Source organism: Rattus norvegicus, chromosome 8, assembly GCF_021556685.1.
Source record: "Rattus norvegicus strain SHRSP/BbbUtx chromosome 8, alternate assembly SHRSP_T2T, whole genome shotgun sequence".
NCBI classification, from domain to species: domain Eukaryota; kingdom Metazoa; phylum Chordata; class Mammalia; order Rodentia; family Muridae; genus Rattus; species Rattus norvegicus.
The window spans coordinates 25817122-25823121 of record NC_141541.1 but is presented as its reverse complement, the minus strand read 5'-3'; positions in this window follow the sequence as shown (position 1 = coordinate 25823121).

The following is a 6000-nucleotide window of genomic DNA, read 5'->3' as shown; positions in this document are numbered from 1 at the left end:
CTTACTAATGGCTCTACGTGTTCTACAAGCAACACCTAGAAGTGGATGGCTTCAGCATTAGAACCCCTTCAAGACACCAGCAAAAGGAAATCTTCACTTCAGCCAGCACTCATGGTCATACATTGTCTGGAAGGATAAGAGGCCATATATGCAATCTTTCACTGATTCATGAGCTGCAGAGACTGGAGTATCTGGAAGCTTAGGGACTTGGAAAGAGCAGGACTAGAAAATTGGTGAGGAAGACATCTGGGGAAGGAGTATGTGGAGAGATCTCTCCAAATGGGCAGAGGATATAAAATTATTACAGGGGAGCATTTGTGTCCATGTAAACACTCATCAAAAGGTGACTTCATCTGAGGAGGCATTCAGTGACCTAGGTTGGATTATTCTGCCCATTCCATGGGCAATCAACCTCTCTCCCAGCCATTCCTGTCATTGCCCACTGGGCCCATGAACAAAGTGGTCATGGTGGCAGAGATGGTTAAGCATGGCTTCCACAACATGGACTTCCCTCCACCATAGCTGACCTGGCCCGGGCTGTTGCTGAGTGCCAGATCTGCCAACAGCAGAGACCAATGCCTAGCCGAAGATATGGTCCCATTTCCCAAGGTGACCAAGCAGTGACCTGCTGGCAGGTTGACTATGTTGGACCACTTCCTCTGTGGAAAAGACGGTGCTTTGTCCCTACTGGAGTAGATATTTGTTCTGGCTATAGACTTGCCTTTCCTGCTTCTGACAAAACTACTGTGCCTGGACTGACAGTGTGTCCACTGTCATGGAATCCTTATAGGATTGCTTCTGATCAAGGAACTCACTTCATAGCCAGAGAAGTGCAGCAGTGGGCCCACGATCATGGAAGCCACTGGTCTTTCCATGTTCCCCACCTTTTGAAGCAGGTGGCTTGATAGAAACTTAGAATGAGGGGTTGGGGATTTAGCTCAGTGGTAGAGCGCTTGCCTAAGAAGCGCAAGGCCCTGGGTTCGGTCCCCAGCTCCGAAAAAAAGAACCAAAAAAAAAAAAAAAAACCAAAAACAAACAAACTTAGAATGGCCTTCAGAAAACACAGTTATACGCATGGTGGCCCATGCTTTATTTCCAACCCCTCGAGGGGGGTGGGAGGAGCAGAAGCAGGCAGATCTGAGAATTCAAGGCCAGCCTGCTCTACGGAGAAAGTTCCAAGATGGCCAGAAAGTTCGGAGACAGTGAAAACCTGTCTTGAAACAAACAACCAAGCAGACAATCCAAACAAGCAAACTAAAGATAAAATGAATTAAAACCCCACAGTTACAGCAGCCTGGAGAGCTGGGGCAGGGTTCTCCAGAAGGTTTCTCCCACAGCCAGGACCTACAGGCCCAGGATTCAGGAGGTAAAAGGAGAATCATTCCATTGAGCGTCACTCCTAGTGACTCAGTAGAAAATGCTTTGCCTCCCACAACTTTAACTTCTGCTGACCTACAAGCTTTGCTTCCATAACGGGGAATCGGGAGCCACAAACATTCCACTGAACTGGAAGCTCAGACTTTCCCCCTGGTCCTTCTGTCTTCTGATGCCCTGAAGCCAACAGGCTAGGAAAGGGATAACAGGGTTAGGAGGGGTGGTTGATCCAGACTACCATGGGGAAATTGGATCACCTCTCCACAGTGGAGGGAAGAGAGGGTATATGTGCAGCAGGAGATCCCCTAGGGCGTCTCTTAGTACTGCCATGTCCTGTGATTTAAGTCAACAGGAACTACAACAGCCTAATCCGGGCAGGATGACAAAGGGCACAGACTTCAGGGATGAAGGTTTGGGTCACTCTTCCAGGAAAAGAGCCAAGACCTGCTGAGGTGCTTGCCAAGGGTGGAGGAAATGCAGAATGGGTAGAGAGGCAGGAAGTTATAGCTAAGACCACTTGACCAATTGAGGAAACGAAGAGTGTAATTGACCTGAGGGTTTCTGTTTGTTGTATTTTGTTAAGAATGCATTTGTAGGGTTGGGGATTTAGCTCAGTGGTAGAGTGCTTGCCTAGCAAGCACAAGGCCCTGGGTTCAGTCCTCAGCTCCGGAAAAAAAAAAAAGAATGCATTTGTACAGATTTTTTTGTTTTCTTTCCAAGATTTATTTTGTAATGTAGCATCAATTAAGAGAATGCAAATGGCTATCATATTTAAGTATGAGATACTGAAAAAAAAAGTCAGGGCTGGAGAGAGATGGCTCAGCGATTAAGAGCACTGGCTGATCTTCTGGAGCCCCGGCTTTAGGGGCCCCGGGTTCGATTCCCAGCAACCACATGGTAGCTCACAGCTGTCTGTAACTCCAGTTCCGGGGGATCTGACAGCCTCACATAGACATGCATGCAAGTAAAACACTCATGCACATGAAATAAAAAATTAATTTTAAAACTGTTCTCCAAAGGATATCGCCACATATTCTAAATGTGTAATGGTTTTGCAGTTGTACAAGGGACAGCTGTCTCCTGTTAGATGTAATTATGACCTGGCTATTGCTTTGGAAGTTAAGCAAGACAAGGAAATAGGATTCTTTGTCAAATCGACAATGGCAACTCTTGGTTGTCAACTTGACTATGTCTGGAATTAGCTAAAATCTAAATGACTGGGCACACCAGTGAGGAATTTCTTTTTCTAGTTAAATCTTTTGAAGTAGGAAGACCCACTTTTTTTTTAAAGAACTACTATTTTTGGAAGTTATTTTGTAATTATATTTATGTGCAGAAAACTTAGTGTACATTAACCCAGTTTAGTGGCGAGTTCTTTAGCCTTTGCCTTTTCCAGCTTGGCAATGCGAGCCACAGACTTAGGACCCAGGATGTTGCCTCCCCAGCAGCGGCGGATCTTGTCATATCTGTCGTTGTAATTGGTCCTGATAGCTCCCACCAGCTTAGCCAGAGCACCCTTGTCTTCTGAGTTAACTGTGTGAAGGCAACAGTGGTGCACGTCTTCCTGTGGACCAGGCACCCCAGCCGGGCCTTTCCCTTGATGATGCAGCAGGGCACCCCCATCTTTCGACAAAGGGCAGGCAGGGAAACCACCAGCTGAATGGGGTCTACATCATGGGCAATCTCCACCAGCTGAGCCTTCTTGTTCTCCACCAAGGTGGTGATTCTATTAACCCCTGCTCGGTGGGCCTTTTCTCAAAGGATTGGCCACCTTTGTGGCCTCCTGTTTCCTGATGACGGCAGGGCCTGGGCTACCTTCTTCCCCTTGGCCTTCTTTTCTTTGGGCATCCTGCTCAGCTGGAGGAGAGAACTTAAGAACTATTTATTTATTTTATGTATGTGAGTACACAGAAGCTGTCTTCAGACACACCAGAAGAGGGCATCTGATCCCATTACAGATGGTTGTGAGCCACCATGTGGTTGCTGGGAATTGAACTCAGGACCTTTGGAAGAGCGGTCAGTGCTCTTAACCACTGAGCCATCTCTCCAGCCCGGAAGACTCACTTTTTTAAAACGTAATTTTTTTTTAAAGATTTATTCATTTATTATATATAAGTACACTGTTGCTGTCTTCAGATACACCAGAAGAGGGCATCTGATCTCTTTACAGATGGTTGTGAGCCACCATGTGGTTGCTGGGAATCGAACTCAGGACCTCTGGAAGAGCATTCGGGGCTCTTAACCACTGAGGCATCTCTCCAGCCCCCTAAATTTTTATAGATTATTTGGGAATTTCACATAATGCACCCCAATCACCTTTACTTCCCAGTCCTCTCAGGTCTACTCCCCACCCCTACTCTTATACCTATCCAAAAGATTTTAAAAAACAAAAAACAAACAAACAAAAAAAACAGTTCAATTTGTGTTGTTGGTATTGTCACTGGGCGTGGTCAGACTCCCAGTAGCTAGCCCGTAAGGAAAAGTGGGGAACCATGATCACCCAGCCCGTAGCCTTCTTCTGTGGAGAGCTGTGCTTCACCACCCTTATCACAATTGTACAGAGCTTTCTTGATTGCTTCCCATCTAGCTTCTGACTTTTTCGGGGTTGGGGGAGGCTGTCACAGAAGCCTTCTATGTTCCTCTTTCTCAACTGAGTCCGCAGCCATCGATACCACTGCAGAATAAGCGTCCTTGTCCTTTAAGGTCAGCGGGAGCACGGGATCTGTCAACAGTACAGACCACGGACATCCACACGGCCTCTGGTGTCAGCACGTGCCACAAGCCTCAGCATGCTCTGAGGTGGCCACAGACTCCAGCATGGTTTCTGGCAGCAGCCCAGCCCGTGGACATCAGCATAGCTTCAGGCAGCAGCACAGACTACAGACATCTGCATGACCTTCAGTGGTGACACCTGTCCCAGACAGCAACATGACCCCCAGCAACAACTGCACCGGGAACCAAGACATGGCCCGCAGCAGCGTGGACCACAAACATCAACATGGCCTCAGAGGGCAGTACAGGCCATGCACATCAACATAACCTCTTGGCAGCAGATCAGACCTCAGGCCTCACACATCCACATGGCTCAACTTCTTTTCACCTTGTGTGCACTGCTTGCTCTGTCCCTCCGTAGCAAAGTGGCATTGGAAACTGCAGTGTCACTTGAATATATATATCCACACTGCTCCACATGCAAATACTCATTGCCACAAGTCGCTGGTCTGCCTCAAGGCCTCTGGTCTCTGAAGCGCCATACCGGACCATTGCCACAACTTCTTCAATCACAGCCATGCTTCAGGTTTGGTGGTAACGACATGCTCTCAGATCTGGTTCTGCAATGCCAGCTCCTCATCAAGGTCCAGCAGCCTGTAGATGGAGTAGGCGTTGGGGTTAGCTGACTTAAAGGGCTGGATGTGGGCCCAGACGGCTGCTGAGTGGGTCTGGCTCCTCTAAGCCCCCTCTATGACAGGCGGAAGACCCACCTTTAGCCTGGGCCATAGCTTCTGCTGACAGGCTCTCTGAGGACATGGGAGCTCTCTTTTTGCTTGCTTGTCCTTCTTATTAGCAAGTCCATTTCTTCTCCGGCATTAGAGCCTACTTCTTCAGGATTCTGACATATACTGACGATTGCAGGAGACATCAGCCTTGTAGACTGAATAACTAGTAGATTCTTGGATCTTCTGGTGTTAGACAGGCATTGTTGGACCATCTAGACCATAGCCTGTGAACCATTCTAATAATCTCCTTTATGTGTGTGTGTGTGTGTGATTATATGTTATATTTAGGTACATATACTCTATATAGACAATATATTATGTGTAAGTATACATACATGCATACATACATGCATATATATGCACATATAAGTTAGTTCTTCTAGAGGACAGGACAAGGCGACGTCCAGTGCTACCGTCCCATAACAAATGGTGGGTTACAAAGATGACCTCAGGGAAGCTCTCCGAAAGTCTGTTGTTCCCTGTCCTCAGCAAGGGTCAGGTGATCAGAGGTTCCCAACCGAGAAGACACTAAAGTCAGACATAAGCAAGCTCTAGTCCAGCATGGACCCTCCGTCCAGTTGTATCAGTGCTTGCTCCATAGATCAAGGTTGGCTACAAAACACAGACAGGAGGCGCTAACTTAGTGCCTGTAACTTAGTCATTCTCTCTGAGACATTAAGTTTCCATATCCTAGAGCTCTTCCCTGGAGCCTCCCTACATTTCTGCACACACGCATGCACTCACACAAACTCAATGAGCCTGACCTGCTCAGACCTACTTAGGGACAAAAGTGAATGTGGCCCTCCTTTCACCCCTGTGTGCCTCCTTGCATCAGACAGGCCCTGGGCTAACACCATGACTGTAGCCTCTGCACTCTCCACACCTAGCTGTTCTGGGAGTTTGTGGCTGGGCAAACCACTTCCGCCTCTAAACATAACCCTTGCTGGAAGGAAATGTGCCCTCCTCAGTCTGGGGGATAGTTCCCTGCCCTGGGACAGGCTTGATCATCCTCACTTGTATCGCGCCTAGTACAGGTGTCTTCTAGGAAAGGTTCACTAGGCTTACAGCCTTCCGGAAACTCCTCAGTACACAGTTTGGCTTCCATGTATTTTTTTTTCCCCTAGGAGCT